This window comes from Orcinus orca, chromosome 14 (genome assembly GCF_937001465.1).
Source record: "Orcinus orca chromosome 14, mOrcOrc1.1, whole genome shotgun sequence".
Classification (NCBI taxonomy): domain Eukaryota; kingdom Metazoa; phylum Chordata; class Mammalia; order Artiodactyla; family Delphinidae; genus Orcinus; species Orcinus orca.
The window spans coordinates 80730505-80749290 of record NC_064572.1 but is presented as its reverse complement, the minus strand read 5'-3'; the positions used below and the strand labels follow the sequence as shown (position 1 = coordinate 80749290).

The following is an 18786-nucleotide window of genomic DNA, read 5'->3' as shown; positions in this document are numbered from 1 at the left end:
AATTTTTGTGTGTTGATGTAAAGCCAGCGTTCCCCTCAGGGCTATTTATTTTAAAAGTCTAAAATAGTAAGGGGTCTGCAGCATATGCTGTAACGTAAGCGAACTGGGGTCTGCACTCCAAGCAAAGCCTTCTCTGTGCTGACCTCTGCGCTTTAATGCCCTCCAGGAGGGCGCTGGCAGCCCCTTGGCTTCCCCTTCAACACATGGCAAGCTCAGGCAGTTCTCAGAATTGCCTACAAAGGCAGTTGTTCAAGATTTTCATACCTGGAGGTAATGGCTGTAATAAACAGTGCTGGCCCTGATTTGCCACCATAGGACGGAAGGGAGGGGGAAGGGGAGGTTATGGCAGAATCGGTCCTGCATGTGGAATCACTTCTCCTTCAGGGTCCAAGGTTGAGATGGATGCTGTGCTTTTAAAATTGTTTTAACTCACCAAATTTTAAAAATTAAAAGTAAATATAAAAAAGTAAAAAAGGAGGAGGAGGCCACTTATTTATTTGTTTGTTTGTTTTTTGGCTGTGTTGGGTCTTCATTGCCGCATGCGGGCTTTCTCTAGTTGCGGAGAGCGGGGGCCACTCTTCATTGCGGTGCGCAGGCTTCTCACTGCGGTGGCTTCTCTTGTTGCAGAGCACGGGCTCTAGTCGCGCGGGCTTCAGTAGTTGTGGCATGTGGGCTCAGTAGTTGTGGCTTACGGGCTTAGATGCTCCATTGCATGTGGGATCTTCCTCGACCAGGGCTCGAACCTGTGTCCCCTGCATTGGCAGGCAGATTCTCAACCACTGCGCCACCAGGGAAGCCCTTCTCACTTGATTCCTATGCTTGAGCTTTTCATTTTACCCAGAGGAACCCTATACAGATAATGAGAAGGCTTGCTTCTCCCCCTTCGCAGAAGCAAGTCATGTTTACTTCTCCCTTTGAAAATATTAGTTAGGAAATTTAACAGATGAGGGATTGGGTATGTGGCAGTATGAGAAGAAAATATTAATAAGTGTAAAGTGACTTTCTCCTGTTGGTGAGAAGATTATTTCATTATTTTCTTGAAGAATTAGTAATAACTAAAGTCCTCTCTACCTGTTGATTGTACCACTCAATTGCCTTAGAGTGTGGATTTCTACATTATCACCCATGGCGTCTCCATAAACTCCTTTAGCAATGCACCCACGTGGAGGCACTGTGTTTGCATAGACTGTCCACAGCCCAGGTAAAGATATGCACGAAGAGAAAAGACTCTCCTGGGGTGACAGGCTCTACAGAACCCCAGCTTGCTGTCCGTGTTTTATCCGGGACTCTCGAGGTGGGAGGGAAGGAAGCAGCCTTTGCGGTGGCCGGGTTTTCCCATCCTTTGTGCCTCACTTGGGATCCATGAGTAATTGGTGCATTGTACAGGGAGCGACCTCTGCTTCTTTGGGCAAATTGAACCAAGTTGGAGCTGTAAAAGCAGGACCATAAATCAGCTCTGTTACAATGGCAAAGTTCTTGAAAGCACCTCAAAGCCCTGTATGCATTCCTCCTAGTTAATGAGCAGCAAGGTAGATCCTGAGTCGCTGGCTTGACGGAGGCCGAGTTAGAACCAGAAGATGGATATGCAAAAATCGGTCACCCAGAAAAGTCTAAGCCGCCCAAAGAAACACAGCGAACTTCAAAGGCCTCCTATGCTTTCTCCTATACAATGCTTTCCTGGCTGAATAATTTGTATAAAAAACAGCTGGGTCTTCCATGGAACCCGCTGTTAGGTCGCATTTTGTGCATACTCTATCAAGGGGACTTTCTCTTAAAAATTGTCTTTAAATCTCCTTGAAGTGTTGTGCAGATTCCCTATGATGTGATGGAAAGGTGGTGATGGCCTCCTCTTGTCAAGGTTTGGAGGCCCTGAGCTTCTCTTGTTACTCCTTTTCTATGACTCCCAGGTGTGTTCATAACAACTTGTTCCTTCCTTAGCCGTTCAGGTGGGGTGAGACCCCGCAGGTTTTCGTGGTAGTTGAAACTGCACTAGATTCTTGCTGATGGACTGAAACTCTGTAGGAGTTTTTCTTTCTTTATGAGATGATGTGCCCCAAGCCTCTGAAACAGAAGAAAAAGGGAAAATGAAATTAAAAAGTCAGTGTCCAGGGACTTCCCTGGCGGTCCAGTGGTTAAGACTTTGCCTTCCAATGCAGGGGTTGCGGGTTCGATCCCTGGTCAGGGAGCCAAGATCCCACATGCCTTGCGGCCGAAAAACCAAAGCATAAAACAGAGGCAATAATGTAACAAATTCAATAAAGACTTTTAAAATGGTCCACATCAAAAAAATCTTAAAAAGAAAAAAGTCAGTGCTCAATCCATTTGATCTTGGTGTGTGTGTGTGTGTGTGTGTGTGTGTGTGTGTGTGTAATTCTAGTTTATTGGTCTTCTTCTGTCACATTTTTGTGGGCTTACTTATAAACCATGTAACTTTAAATTCTTTCCCTCTTCTTTTTAGAATGAATTCTTACTCACTAATTAATGTCTGGGCATAACACATACCGCACATGTCCCCCAGTGCCATCAATAACATGGGGACACATTAAACAATGACCAAAGGTCCATATAGGTTTTTTGTCTCTTCAGAAAAACAAATCACCCCCCGTCCCAAATGTATGGATCACATTTGAGAGAAAGCATTTACCTAGAGTGGTATTGATTTAATGACGTAAAGAAAAAATGAGTTCAATAGTTTTACCTTTTGAATTGCAAAACTCTCATCATGTCTTCCTGTTTACTAAAAGAACATGCTCTTAGCGCCCCCCAGAAAGTGCCCACGCAGTTCCGTGCTGTAGGTGACACGCACAGCCGGTCGCTCAGTGTGGTTAGTTGCAAGCCATGATGTTTCAGTTTGGGCCACACCCTGGCTAGCGGGTACTGATGGTTCGGGCCAGGGCCGCTGCGGCTGTGGGCTGTTCTCTGAGCTGCCCTTGCTTAATCCTCAGAGCTCAAGCTTTGCTCCTCCTCTCTTAACCCTCACGTCAAATCATTCTCAAAACCCCCTAAGAAGAATCCAGCTTGGCTCACACAGGCATTCAGGAAAGGCTAGTTCCCCTAACAGAAGGATACTTAACCTGGAGTCCCTGGACCCTGGAAAGTCCATGAATGGGGTTTAGAGCTGCAAATCACCCCATGAGATTATATGCACAGTTTCGTATGTGCAGAGATTCTTTTGAGGTGAGGGGGTGGGCTTATAGGTCTCCATGGATTCTCAGAGGGGTCTGAGTCCTGCCGAAACTTCATTGCCATCACTAACTGGTTTCCTACCTCCACTTTCGTTCTCTTTCCCGTCCATCCTGTATATTACATGAGTGCAATCTCTAAAACCTGTTTTTCATGTCTGTACCACAATCCAAAGCTTCCAAGGCTCCCCTCACCTGTAGGGTGATGTACACTGTTGCCCTGGCTGCCCTCCTGATCCCACCTCCCACTGTTCTCCGCGCCTTTTCCTCTGGGCTGTTCTACTCATTGTTTCCCCAACGTGCACACGTATTTGCATCCTCACTTGCCTTCTCTCATCCCTTCCCCACATTCTGATCCTGCAGCTCTCTTTAAAGTCAAACTCTTCCGTTAAGATTCTCTTCCATCAACCAACCACCTCACTCCTGTCTATAAGCTTGTATCACCAACCACCTTTTAATCCTAAACTCCCTTTTGCAATTTTACTTATTTCACACTATTAACCTCTCATGCGTATGTTTTGCCATCCGAACTGGATCCTGAAATTCTTGAAGACAAAGGTTCATTCATTCTTTCGTTCATTCATTTGCTCAGCAGACATTTATTGGGTGTCTTCTATTGATGGGGCACTGAGCCTGATGTTGGGTTTGGACTCCCACTACACCTGGACCACTTCTACACACAGAGAACATACTCAGCGAACAATGAATGAATGGATAAGTGAATTGGGGTTAAACCAAGCCATTTCAGGAGTGCTTGAGAACCTCTGAGAAGAATACACAGCCAGAGTTTCTTCGGGTTTCTGAAGCCAAAGCAGAACACTCAGGCGTGGTGGTTCTTAAAATGTAACCCTCTGGAAGGGCTAAGTCCCGAGCAACAATTTCTTTCCGCATCCTGCTGACTCTGCACCATTCATGGCAGGTTCCGGGCTTCGCTGGCTCTCCTTGACTTTTCCTTTCCTGAGGACAGCAGGGAGAGAGAGTAGGATCAAATCCACCCTTTCATAAGAGTTTGCAGCTTACCGTGGGGAAAGAAAAAGAAAACATGAGTCCGTTCTACCCACCAGAACTTTCTAGCATTCTTGCCCCTTAGGGCCTGCAGCTAAACTAATATTTCTGACAGTGTTCCTTCCTGAAGAAGCCCACCTCTGGGAACAGGGGACGGGAGTCGGGAAAGCATCATCTGTGCAGGTGGTGGGTCGAGTTTACACACCTTTAGGTGGGCACGGGAACCGGGTGCTGGGTGCACGTGGCTTTTACAGCTGCTTGGAAAGCCCTGGGTGTTTGTCTTGGCCGGTTCCTGAGGCAGCTGGCATCTGCCACGAGAGCTGGCCAGGATTTTAGTTTGGTTTCTTTGGCCTTCCATCTTGGTTTGGGATGGGTTCTGCTGCCCTGCTCCCATCGAAGAGGGGACATACCCCTGAGACTCACAGGTAGTGGCGAGCCTGAGTTCTGCAAGCCACGTCCGGAGGTTTGGGGGCTGGCCTCTGTCGCCTGGGGTTCTGTTCTCTTTGGTGCAAACCAGAACCAGAGTGCTGGCTCTGCTCAGGAGGCCCCGAAGTCCGCTGTTACTCCTTTCTACCTCCTGCTCTCTGCTGCCAGTAAAAATAAGGGAGTGAAACGACTTGGGTGCTCAACCTCCCTCAAGGCAAGCGTGTGCCGGGAGAGAGAGAGGTTGTGTGTATGCATTTCACCATATCTTTTACTCCTTAGGCCTTAGTTCTCTAGAATTTTTTGCACAAGTCCCCTGCGGAGGTCCTGAGCAGCTACCTTCAAAATAATGTATTAAAAGTACACTGCATCACTGTGGGGCTGGGACCACTGGCTGCAAGTTCCATGCTGCAACGGGAAGAAGTCGCCTTTTACTCATTAGAAAATGGATCAATGTGAATATGCACTCGGCTACCTTTTTACTTTATTGTGGTAAAATACATATACTCTAAGATTTACCATCTTAGACTGAACAATTCAGCCGTATTTAGCGCCACCATCATCACTATCTATTTCCAGACATTTTCACCCCTAAGGGAAGGCTGGTGCCCATTAAGCAGTCACCCCCCCCCCCCCCGCCCACTCCCTGGCAGCCACCAGTCAGCCTTCTGTCTCTATGGAGGCCCCCCTTCTGGATACTTCATAGAAATAGAATCAGACAATATGTGACCGTCTGTGTGTGGCTTCTTTCACTGAGCATAATAATCTCTCAAGTTTTATCCACGCTGTGGCATGTGCGAGAATCTCATTCCCTTCCGTGGCTGAATATTTATCCTGTGTTTGGGGGTTGAAGTTATTTTCTCTCCCTTGAACTTCCATTCCCACTCCCACCTTCACTCTGTCTCTAGAACTTCTGAAGTCATGACGTATGTGAACTTGATTCCTCCCAACTCACTTCCCTCCAGACTGGCTGGTAACCCCCAACCATACCTGACAGCAACCTGCACCAGGGCCCCCTGAAGGGCGGGTCAGAATCGCAGCTTCCAGCCCCACTGCACACCTACTAAGCACACTCTCTGGGCGTGGAGCCAGGGAACCTGCATTTCTTTTATTTATTTATTTATTTGGCTGTGCCGGGTCTTTGTTGTGGCACGTGGGCTCTTTTAGTTGCGGCACGCGGGATCTAGTTCCCTGACCACGGATCGAACCCGGCCCCCTGCTTGGGAGCGCGGAGTCTTAACCACTGGACCACGAGGGAAGTCCCTAGGGAACCTGCATTTCTAGCAAGCTCCCTGGTCACTCTGATGTACACACGTGGGCACCAGGGCTGTGACACAGGGCTGGCCAACTCCCCTCAAACCCCAGTCCAGGACTCCTGAGTCAACTGCTGTGTCTGGGCTTCATCTCCATCTACACCATGGAAACCCAGCTCAAATGCCACATCTCCTGTGATTCAGGAAAGCTTCCTCAACTCTTGGCCTGAAACCATTTCTCCTAGACTGTGAACTCCCTGAAAGCAGAGTCCAAGCTTCTCTTTGTATCCCTTGAATAATCTTCATCCCCAGAATAAGAACATTTATTGAGTCCTTACATGCAGGTACTGTCCTAGGTGCTTCTAATCAATCAACTAATTTTATCTTCACAAGGTACAAGCAAAGGCAGTGTCATTATCCCCAAACACCTGGAAGAGCTACCGTTTCCAGGAAATGCCAGAGTGTTTCTGCTCAGCGGCAGACAGAGATGGACCCCTCAGTCTAAATCCTGGAGTGGTACACCGATGAGTAAAGTTGGTGGAAAAGGCTTTCAAACTCACTGGGAGTAAAAAACTGTCAGGTGGTGCTGGTAGGATTATAACCATTTTAAAACAAGTATTAGTAACAACCACGGAATAGCTGTGTCCACGCTTTTCATCCCTGGCAGAGAACCCCCTCTGTCCCCCACTCTGTGCTTCCCGCAAGCCTGGGTGAGTTCCTCTGTGTCTGAGGTTTCCTGCATGGAAGATGTACATCTTCCCTCCTGCCTCACCTTATTCACTTTCCTCAATCATCCTGCACTCAAAGCACGAGGTATGTGCCCTTCACTGTGATAAAAGCACAAGTTAATTCGTGTGACTGAGCGCCAGCAGCACGTGACACGTGACACGTGGCTCAGGTGGCTCCTGCCCAGTGGACTAGGACGGGTCTTAATCTGTACCAAGAAAGTAAAGCTTTGAAGAAAAATTGCAGGGACTTCCCTAGTGGTCCAGTGGTTAAGACTCCTCGCCTCTACTGCAGGGGGAGCGGGTTCAATCTCTGGTTGGGGAACTGAGATCCCGCATGCTGTGCGGTACAGCCAAAAACTTAAAAAAAAAAGGAAAAGAACAGAAACATTGCCACTTTTCTTAACCACATGAGCCAGCAATTCCACTCCCAGGTATGTCCCCCAAAGAACTGGAAACAGGGACACAAACAGATACTTGTATATCTGTGTTCATAGCAGCAGCTGCTTTGACGATAGTCAAAAGGTGGAGACACCCACGTGTCCATCGAAGGATGAATGGATAAACAAAATGTATCCATAGAATGGAATATTATTCAGCCTTAAAAGGAGGTATCGACAACTGCTACAACGTGGGTGAATCTTGAAAACATCATGCTACGTGAAATAGGCCAGACACGAAAGGACAAATATTGTGTGATTTCACTTACATGAAAAATCTAGAGTTGGGCAAATTCATAGCAAGAAAGTCGATAAAAATTTTACCAGGGCCTGGTGGGAGGGAGGAACGCGGGTTATTGCTTAATGGCTACAGAGTTTCTGTTTGAGGCGATGAAAAAATGTTGGAAATGGTGATATTTGCACAACAGTGTGAATGTAATTAATGACACTGAACTGCACATTTAAAAATGATTAAATTGGTAAACTTTATGTTACTTATATTTTACCAAAAAAAAAAAAAATCTCAGCTTTCCTTTCCAGCCACTATAATAAAATAAAGAACCGGGGATTTGCCAGATTCTATTCTGGGACCGTTGGGTCTTAGGTACCCTTTGAATAGGGTCCATTAGAGCTCCCTGCTGTTGAAAACGTAATCTGTTTACCCTCCTATTTCCCTGCCCCAGCTGCTGTGGTCTGGGGAAGAAAAGATTTCTGGCTTTCTCTGAACGGCCCCAGGGAGCACGTAGCCCAGCCTAGAGGGTAGCCCCTGCCCCAGCAGACCTTCCAGTGAGTCTCAGTCTGCAGATGTGCCCCAGGGCACCTCCGTCCTGGGATCAGGGTTCTGACTAATTGTCCTGCGATGGCCACCAAAAGGGATTGTCATTTCATCGTTAGAAATTCCCCCAATAACATTCAGGCCGTGTCCTTTTCAGGCCCTGTGGAATTTCTAACGACGATATGAGGAAGTATTGAAGAAATATTCAGGTTCACCCCAGCCTTGGGGATACACCTGTGGTGACTCTGCAGACCTGGCGTGGTTAGGTCTTACTAATCCCACAAGCGGGGAAGGCAGGGACCAGGACTGGGAGAAAATCATTCCTGACCAACAAGGCCGGTGGTAGGGTTAATGGCTGTTCTCAAATACAACCACTGTTCAGAGCGTGGGCTTAATAATCTTCAATCAACTCCAGTTTATTTGCATGTCAAATCGATTTTACATGCAGAAAGCATCCCCCGTATAAATTAAATGCTCTGTCAAAGACCTCCATGCTGCCCCAAAGCCTCAGGCACTCACTCCAGGCTCTTGGGAAAAAACTTAGCTCTAGCTTAGGTTTCCTGTAAAGTTATTTACAGATATTTCATTTTAATTTTTATTACTAATTTATCAAGGACATATGTAGATTTATTACATGCCAGGAATGTTCCAAAATTTTTACTAGTATCACTTCATTGATTCCGCTTAACAATACTATGAAGAAGGTTCTGTTATTTCCCCCATTGTACAGATGAGAAAACTGAGGCCCAGGCCACTCTAACGGTGATGGCACAGACTGCAAGGACATTTCCTAAGAGGGCAGGTAAGACACCAAACAACCTGCTTTTTGTGAGGTTCGGCACCCCATTTCCTCCTGTTGATTATGTTCATATAAGGTCCAGGGCAGTCCACTGAAGGATGGGGCAGGAACAGGCCCGCTGCCTGGCTCTGTCTTTGACTTCCCCTCATCTCCCTGGCTTCTAGGGAAATTGAGGGAGAGAGAGAGGGACCAGTGTCTCCACCTACCCTAGGAGGCTTTTGTCAGGAAAAGATGGCAGAGGGCAGATGAGAGTTTTCAGAACAACCATGGCGCTGGTACCATCAACTTGAGTGTCAAATCATTTTTCAGAGCAGCCCTGAAATTCCTGGTAATACAGTATTTGAGAGCCACGTCAAGAGGTGACTACAATGCCATTGTTTTAGGTTTGAATCGGGGCTGTGGCTTGTCCCCGTGCTGGTTTCCTGGTTTGGATGTTGTACTTTAGTGATGCAAGATGTTATCGTGGGGGAAGTGAGGTGAAGGATAGTTGGGCCCTCTCTGCGCTGTTTTTGCAACTTCCTGTGTGTCTATAATTATTCCAAGATACAAAGGTTTTTTAAATGCCATTGTTTAAGAAGCCAGGGAACTGTAGCTACTTCTCCAGCCGCGCTGTGTGTTTCCCTGTGCTATGAGCTCATAACCAGCAGACCTCTGTGATGGACTTGTTGTCAGTCTCAGGGCAGAGCTCACCTCTTTCAGAGGCTGGCATCAGTCCCCCTTTTCCCTAGACGGGGGGTTCTCCTCTCTGCACTGGAGCCGGGACGTTGTAAAACGGCTTCCTCGGGCACCGCCAGGAGGCTGCAGCACCTTCCCCTAAATCTCAGGCACGTTCAGCCCCGAGACTCCCCTCCCCTGCCCCACGCAGAGCCTGCTGCCCCTCCCATCCCCAGGTTCTTGCGAATCTGCCCTACAGTCCCCTGTGGGGCACCTGACATATGCTGTTTCATTCATTTCTCTCAACCCCAAGGAAGGAGTTTGCGAAGTGTGGGTGTCTGTGGGAGTCCCAGGAGGTGGGACCATGGGGACTGGTGTGAAATAGATCTTCTACAGACCAGCACAGAACATTCTCTTCCCGGGGCCACTGCAGTCGGACCATCATGCACAGGGTGGTGTTGCAGTAAGTGTTCTGGGGCCAGAGTCGCGGGCCTCATGGTAAATATGGAAACAAAATTCTCAGGCAGCAGTAAAACCGCCTGCCGTCCTTCTCCGTGCTCCAAGCGCAAGGGGCTGTCATCTTCTGTGGGTTCTGAGAATCCTGTGAAATATTCCTAGTTCTGGGGCCAGGCTGCAGGAGGTGTACTTACAGACCTCACCTTACAGACTTAACTACCCAAGACTCTGGATCCTAATTTATTTCTCTCCCCAAAGCCTGGCATTTGGAGGTGGACCTCTTCAGGGGCAGCAAAACACAAGGGCACATTATGACACCAATAGTGAAATCCCTAAACCTGCAGCACAGAGGTTCCACGTGGATTCGATCTGGCTAGAAAGCCTGGGAATTAGAGACGATTTGTCGCAGGCCTTTCTGGATTAGGCCCCCAGGGGTCGAGAAGATGAGCCTAGGAATTCCGAAGCGGGGCTGTGGGTGTTGGGGGGGTGGGGGGTTGGGCGGGCAGGGTTCGGGAGGCGTGTCACCTTCCGGTGTCCCTTCTCTCCCTCGCACTTCAGAGTTTAGGGTCTGCTATTGCTTCGGAAAACCTGACACCCCAAATTCCCGAGGCTTCGTCCCCTGTTGTCCTGAGGGGCCAGGATGACTTTCTCCCCAAAGGAACACTGGGGTGCCTCCCAGCAGCCCCACCTTCTCCCCTGGAGCCTGTTTCCCTGTCTTTGTCTTCTCTCTGTCCTTCGATCAGCTGATAACAGGATCCTCCCTCCAGCCCAGCCTGTAGTCTGTGTGACTCCTTCCCCACAGATGGCCGGGCAGCTTTCACAGGCTGTGGTTCTGAATTTTGGCCTCCAGTTTGAGCTTTGTTCTCACGTAGCGTGGCTGCTTTAGGGACTAAGATGGGTGCTGTAATTTTCCCCCTGAGAGGCTCCTGTCTTAGACCCTAAGCTCCCTGAGCACAGGGAGGGCGGAACCTCCCAATAGGAGCTAAGACACACCCTCTCTGGGTCTTGACGGAGGGAGGTGACCCCAGCGCTTCATCAGGGAGCAGCAGCACGACCCTGGTCTGGAGCTTGTCCTGGGTGCTCCCGAGGCCTTGCCTTTTTCTGAGGATCTATCACGTGCCAGGCAGAATGCTAGACCTGTTAAGTGCCTTCTTTCCTTTGACCCACTTGATATACTACCAGGCCAGAACTATTGCTCCTGTTTTACATGTAAGGAAATCAAGGCACAGAGAGGTGAAGTACGTAGTCTGGGGTCACACAGCAACTGTCAGTATTTACCCAGGCTGGAACTTTCATGCTGAACAGCCTCCCACATGGGTAGGCGCATGCATCTCAGGCTGGTGAGCATGTGAGTAGCCTTGATGCTGGAATATGGGCATTTGAAGAGCCCAGCCGGCAAGAACATCCTGACTTCTCCATGGTTAAGGTCATCCTCGCCAGTGATGTTCTTCAAGGGACAGTTTCATCCTGCTCAGTGACTGCAAAGCCTATCACGTGAATGATGGTGAGAAGCCCCTTTGCTAGGGTCTCAGATCTGCCTCCACTCCCTTAGACCTGTTTTTGCGGCAGCAGACTGTTCTATTAAAGTCAAAGCAATACCCATAAAGGGAGGGTTGTTTCCCCTTCTGCCCCTCTGGCGCCCTGGTGTCCTTCCAAAGCGGCGCCTGAGTTCCTAGTTGCTCTCAACAGCCAGCTTGGGAAGGGAAGCTCCCCGGCCCCTCCCTGGAGGAGCCTGATTCACAGCAGCTGGGGGGTGGGGGTGCGGATGGGGGGAGGAGGGAGCCCTCCGCACCTGCCTCTGCCTTTGGCCGCATGCATCCTGGGAAGATTTCCGACCCCACCCAAGTTGCTTGATGACTCAAGGCTACACTCAGCCCAGTTAGGGGCACGGACCAGGGGCTGTTTCCGCTGTGGGCTCCCGGCACCATGGGACAGCCTAGGAGCCGGAGGACAGGTGGCCTCAACTGTGTGCCTCTAGCTCAAATCTGTCTGTTTCCGGCGTCAATCCTCTCCTTTTCCAATGTGTGTCCTACCTCCCCAGCTCACCTCAGGCTGGGGTCCGCCTCAGGGAGATCGCCAGGAGCTTTCATCTCGCTCCCTCCTGATGCACCCACCTGGCTCTGGCCCACCCCTGAGCTGGGATGGGGAAACGGCGTCAGGAGTCTGTCCCCCACTGATGCAGGCAGTGCCCCATCCCTGCCCTCCCCCGCCGCTGTGTTATATGTCTATCTTAACTTCCAATAATTCCTGCCAGAAATTACTGCTGAGGGCTCAGCTCCAAGTAAGCTGGCAGGAGTGGGCCGTCGGTCTGCACGGAGGCCAGTAGAGTCATCTTCTGCACTCAAAGTCGTCAAAAGTGCATGTGTGTGTGTGTGTGTGTGTGTGTGTGTGTGTGTGTGTGTGTGTGTGGAGAGAGATGGGGGAAGGGTGGAGTGTAATAAACTCAGTAGAGACCATTCCCATGGAATATCCCCTCTCTTTCTCCCAAATGTGCACCTTCAGGACTTTTACAGAGAGCAAGACCAGATTGTCCCCCACCCAGGATGCACAGGGAAGAGCTAAGAGACTGAACAAGTTGTCAGGCTCTGTCCTGTGGCAGAGGGTAGGTCTTTGGCGAACAGTGGAATCAGAATTCAGGTCGTGCTGGCCCTGGAAGTGCCCAGGTGGGCGTCTCTCTACTGGTGAGTTAGGCTACAGAAGGGCCAGGGCCTGACCCTGACCCTCTATCTCACTGCCCTGTGCTGGAACCATATCGAAGCCTGCACCAGGTCCTCTCCCTGACCCTTTCCTTCCCACCGCCGTGCCTTTGCTCATGCTGTCCCCTCCCCCAGATATCCTTCCTCTCCGATGTTTCCTCCTTATCCGTGCCTCAGGTCCCAGCCACGGGCCACCTCCTCCTCCAGGCAGGCTCCCACATTGCTCAGGGAATGAGCAGATCTAAATGGGAAACGGACAGGGGACCAATCAGACACCACAGACCTGGAGAGCCGTGGTGCACACGGACAACTGTCTATTGTTTTGTCTAAGGAAGTAATGAGCCCAGCAGAAAAAAACTACAGTCCCAGGCTCCCCTGCAGCTGGGGAAGCCGCGTGTCCCACTTCTCACCAGTAAGATGGAGACAAAAGCTTGGGTGGGGCTTTGGGGGAGACTGTTTAAATGGGAACAGAATCACGGTGTGCAACCCTAATGATCATAGTCATATACTAGGGATGGATGTGGGGAAGGGCTGGACGGAGCCTGGGCCCCTGAGGGCTCTGGGAAGCAGCCCTGCCCATCCTGGACTCGTTTTGTGGGACAGATCCACGTTTTACGAAGCCTGAGGGTTTTGCAGTGTAGGAGACCTTCTCTGAGAAAAAGAATACAAAATAAAGTGGCCGGAACTTGGGAGAGGTCTGGAGGTTTAACTGTTCCTCTGCGGAATTCCAGTTTCTGCACTTCTCTAACATGGAACAGCCCATGTTAAGCCCAGTGCCCAGAGTCCTGTTATTCGGAGCCGAACATGATTCCGAGCCAACGCCCCACTGCCTTGTCAGGAGTGTCCACCAAGTGCCCACTGTCCTGTCAGCTTAGATCCAAGTCCTAAACCTGCTGCAGGTGACCAGCACCTGAGAGGCATTTACAGCCCTGCTGTGGGTTGAATCGTGTCCCCCACCCCCAAATTCACGTATTGAAGTTCTAACCCCAGTACCTCGGAATATGACCTGTTGGGAGTCAAAGTCTTTAGAAAGGTAATCAGTTTAAAGTGAGGTCCTGAGGCTGTCCAAACTCAGTATAACTGGTGTCCTTATAAAAGGGGGAGATGTGGACAGAGAGACTGGCATAGAGGGAGGATACTGTGAAGAGCCACAGAGGTCAACTGTAGAGGCTTCAGGGAAAACCAGCCCTGCCAGCACCTTGATCTTGGACTTCCAGTCTCCAGAATTGTGAGAAAATAAATTTCTGTTGTTTAAGCCACCCAGTTTGTGGCATCGTGTTACCACAGCCCTGACAGACTAATACAGGCCTGAGACCCAGGTCCCACCCAGAGTCTGACTAAGCGGTCTGGGGGGAGCTCAGATCTGTGAATGTTTTAAAAGCCCCTGAGGTGATCTAATTTGCGACTTAGAGGATTTAAGAAAGATTCAGAGGGTAGGTTAAGTTCAAATGGGTCTTGACGAATGAATAGGAGTCCAGTGGACAAAGAAGCAGGGAAGGTGTTCAGGCGGGGTAACCAGCCCTAGTGTGATGGAGTTAAAGTGCAAGACCGGGTCGCGGGCACTAGGCAGGAGACCGGAGGAGAGGGCAAAAGGGTGGTCTGCACGGGGTTAGTAGGGTCTCATGGAGCACATGGGGAGATTTTCAGGGCAGCAGGTAGTAGTGAAGTCTGCAGACCGAGGCCTGCTGTCATCAGAGCTGCTCTTAGAAAGGCAATGCTCACTGCTTTCTCTCTGGAGTCCGAGTTATCAGGTGTGTACTGCGTCCGCTCCAGTGTAGCACTGACCTTCAACAGGTCTGGTCCTGAGCTTGGTGACAGTGCCATCCACAAGCTGAGCACCTTGGAAGGTGACGCCAGGGAATAATCACGAGCTGGAATCAGCTGCCTTTCCTTGAATGAACCTAGTGGACTTTCTCTTGCTTTCCTATTGCTGAATGCCCTTTCCCCCTTGCCCTGAGGGCAAACTCCTACAGCACCCTCACCACCCAGCTCCCATCACCTCCTCTGGACAGCTGCCTGTCTTCCCTTGGAGGCTGCCGCTATCACATCACCCACTCTGGCACTCTCCATGCTGCATTACTATGGTTTGTTTATACGCCCCTCCTCACTGGTCTGTGGATCCCTGCAGAATAATGACTCTTCTCTCGCATTCATTCAAAAATGTTAATTGAGCAACTACTGTCTGCCAGACACTGCATCCTGTAGTGGTGAGCATAACTGATGCTCTCAGATACTGACTGGATTGATGGAGCAGGAAAAAAGACATGTGAGGGAATTGAAACTAAAGGAACAATTTTGCATCATGTCAGCTTGCAAATATGTGTGGATTTGGGTGGCCAGGGGTCTGTTTGTATTGCGGGAATTCAGTTAACCACTTAAAACTCTCCAAGCTAGTTCCACATTTATAAAGTGAGAATGGGAATCAGCTATGTATGCAAATCTCTTCAAGGAAAATCCACTAAATTAACTATATTCTATCGGCATTTAAATTCCTTCCCTGGGGCAAGTGGGACAGGAACCTGGCACTTGACTGGTCATTTATCTTGTTGTATCTCGGGCCCTGGGACAGCCTGGCTGGCTCCTTCTACCTCTAGGTTTCTGGCGCTGGTAGAATGTGGACACGTGGAATCTCAGGTCACACCTGCCCTTGTAACTGGGCATCCCAACCTTCCCCACTGATGCCTTTACTCTTTCCCACAACTTAGTGGCTTAAAGTTCAACTTCTCCCCTGCAGCCCTGATACGTTGGCTACAGCAGCCAGTGCGTTAAAAGGATAGAGAAGGAGAAAGAAAAGCCAGAGGCCTGGCTGGCAGAGACCAAGAGAGGCAGGCAGTCTTAGCATCCTCAGCAAGGAATCCATTCTTTAGGGCGAGTCTTATTAACGTCCCCCAGGACTTAAGTCCTGAGCTGGTCTCTGCTCAGGTCCTGGAGACCCAGGAATGCAGATGACAGCTTTGCAGAGGGACCAGTGCGGGAGGGAAAGGCTCAGCCTTCTTCTGAAAGAAAACCAGGTGTTCTCAGAGGAATCCTGCCATTCAAGAAATGATAAATGCCTCCTTGGCATAAAGCCTGTTGCAAAGGGGAGTGGTTGCTTGAGCAAAAAATTCACAATTAATAGATATTTCTTTGAACCCAGCCCTTAAGTTACAGCAACAAGCTTTCATTAAAGATCATGTTGACCCTAATATTTGGCATTTGCTTACTCGGGCCAGCCCAGAGCCACCAGGCTGCTGGACACTGAGGCAGCCCAAGCAGCCCACTCTCTATCTGTAATGGTCCTCTCCCCAAGGTGCAGAGACAGCCGCGCTTAGAGACGCATTAGATGCAATTCTAAATATTTCCACAACTTGAAGCAGAGAGGTGTCTCCAGCTGCTTCATGCCTTGACTACCTAAAAGTCATGCACAAAAGACTCTAATGGGCTATTTTTGTGGCGGGATGAGAACTGTTACATGTCAGTAAGCAAGGACTCACAAAGTTGGGAGACAGAGTTGGGGGAGAAGGTGGGGTGACGGGGCCCAGGCCTGCCGCCTCTGGGGACCAGCAGGGAATCCTTAGAAAATGGTCATTTAGGTGCTCCAGCCCGGCCGAATGCAGCAAGTGGGGACCACCGTGTGGAGGACAAGGGGGCCATTGTAAGGCCTGCTCTGCAGACCCACCTGGACCCTTCACTGACCCCTGCAGATCACTGCGTGGAAGCCCCAGTGTCTTCAAGGGCTGCTTCCTGGAGGGAGAAGGTGGAGAACTGGGGCATACTGAAGGGCAGCCCTTACCTTCCTCGCTCCTCCTGGCGGCCAGGTTAGGGCAGACTATTAGCAGGCTCGGAAACTCTGACCAAACGCGTGCTGTGGACCTGTTTAGACCTGGGCCCGGGCAGGGCCGCCCACGAGGGGTGGCCGTCTAGTCGGAGAGCCGGGCCGGCCGAGCCTCGGCAGGTGCAGCGGGGGAGCAGAGGCCGCTTGTGGCCCTTCCATCCTCTCCTCCTCCCGCCAAACCTGTCACTTAAATCACGGTTCAAGCCCGCGCCTCGCCCACCTGGAGCCTCTCCTGGGCTCCCCGCTCCTGAATCCTGGGCCTCTCCAACTTTCATCCTCACCTCCTCCCAGAGCTCCTGACGGCCCGGCAATTCTCCGCCCTTCCCGCGCTTCTCCCGTCCTTGGGTCCTCGACCGCCCTGGCATTTGGCCGCGGCATCTTCTCTGCCTGAAAACCCGCCCACGCCCTCGGTCCACCTCAACTTCCGAGCCCCCAAGTCAAGGTCATCTCTCCGTGTCCCACTCTGCCCCGACCTCTGCAGCTGTGCTCTCCACCCCTCCCCTCTCCTCCACGGCCCTGGCGAGTCCTGCACTGACTAATTATCCCAGGCAGCTTTCCACACTAGCGCTTCAGATCCCTCTGTCCCACTTAATATTGACCCCCAAAGGGCAGTGGCCATATAAAATAAGCCCCTGGTTCTCAATCTGACTGCACATTGGAACCCCCAGGGCGCTTTAAAAGAACACTGATGCCTGGGGTCCCAGCCCAGAGATTCTGACATAATTGGTTTCCGCGCAGCTGGGGTGGGGGCAGTTGTTTTAAACTTCATTTTCTTAAATTTAAGTACAGCTGAGGTACAATATTATATAAGTTACAGGTGTACAATGTAGTGATTCAAAATTTTTAAAGGTTGTACTCCATTTATAGTTATTATAAAATACTGGCTGTATTCCCCGTGTTGGACAACATATCCTTGTAGCTTATTTATTTTATACGTAGTAGTCTGTACCTTTCACTCCCCGACCCTTGTGCTGCCCCTCCCCCCCTTCCCTCTCCCCACCGGTAACCACTAGTTTGTTCCCTGTATCTGTGAGTCTGCTTCTTTTTTGTTTTATTCACTGGTTGGTTGTATATTTAGATTCCGCACACAAGTGATATCCTACAGGGTTTGTCTTTCTCTGTCTGAATAACTTCACTCAGCAAAATGCCAAGAGGGGGGTTTTTAAGAGCTTGACAGGTGATTCCAAATGCAGGCACGTTCTGAGAGCATCTTTTTATTCTCAGTGGTATCCTGCACCTCAGGTATTTATTGAGTTGAACAGAACCATTGAAACTTGGGGACAGAGGTGGTGAACAGGCTATAGACCAGTACAGACCACTGGAACTGTAGGAGCCACATATGTAATTTCCAATTTTTAGTAACCATGTATAAGAAAGTAAAAAGAAACAGTGAAATTAATGTTTATATCTTTTATTTAATTCATGCATGCAAATTGTATCTTTTTTTTGCGGTACACGGGCCTCTCATTGTTGTGGCCTGTCCCGCTGCGGAGCACAGGCTCCGGACGCGCAGGCTCAGCGGCCACGGCTCACGGGCCCAGCCGCTCCGCGGCATGTGGGATCTTCCCGGACCGGGGCACGAACCCGTGTCCCCTGCATCGGCAGGTGAACTCTCAACCACTGCGCCACCAGGGAAGCCTCAGCAAATTGTATTATTTTAATATATAATCAATACAAAATTATTAATGCGGTAGTGTACTTTTTTAATATTAGCTCTTCAGAATCTGGTGTGTATTTCACGCTTACGGTTCACCTCCGTTTGGATGAGCCACATTTCAGGGGCTCAGGAGCCGCGTGCAGCCAGCGGCTGCTGTATTGGATGGGGCAGTTGTAGGCCAGAAACCAATAGAATCATGATGTCCCTGTGCGGAGCTGGCCTGGAGGGCACATGCACGCCGCCGTCCTGGAAGAAGGAAAGGTGGCTTCTGTAGCTGCGAGCTGAGAGATCTGACACGCTTAGCCCCAAACAGCCCCTCCCTCCCTTTCCAGTTAAATCACAGCACCTTCTTATCTTGCCTCACTCCCCGCTCCTCCCACCACCCCGCCCCATCTGGGTCCCATATCCAAAACAAATTTCCTCCCACCCTCAGCCTCCTGTGGGCCAGCTTTCCAACACCCAGCTGTGGACCTGCTGTGTTTCCTGTCCTGGTTGCTCTTTGGAGAGCTGGCTGCCTGTCCCTGAGGGAGGGGAAGTGTGGGAGTGCACCTGGCTCAGAGATTGGGGAGAGATCCGGGAGAGTGTGGAGTGCGTTCACTTTCTCTCTCACTCTCCTTTGCTTTCTCTTGCTCTCTCTGCAGGTCGAATGCTAAGCCACTGGCCACCCCTCCCCGCCCAGGCCCTATGGCCCTCCCCAACCCTTAAGAAACTCTGTGAACTGAGCGGCTCTCCAGGTGAGAGTCACCTGGCTATTTGCCAACCTCCCCAGGGGCAACCGTGGTGGGCACATTTTGATGTTAAAATGTGCAGAGCTGGCAAGAACAAGACTATTATGAGGCCTTCCCCCAGCATCCCAGTCACCAGCCACATGACTTGGCCCTTTGATGTCACATTGGGGGCTTCAACC

General features: G+C 50.2%; 1 protein-coding gene across 1 annotated transcript in view; it reads left to right on the top strand.

Annotated features, from left to right (window-relative positions):
• The window catches only part of ATE1 (arginyltransferase 1), a 212301-nt gene extending 193721 nt beyond the window's left edge, over positions 1-18580 (top strand). The window contains exon 14 of the transcript XR_007471132.1: positions 8534-18580. The gene's annotated coding sequence lies outside the window, so the exon portion shown is untranslated. The remainder of the gene's footprint in view (positions 1-8533) is intronic.
• The last annotated feature ends 206 nt before the right edge of the window (positions 18581-18786 follow it).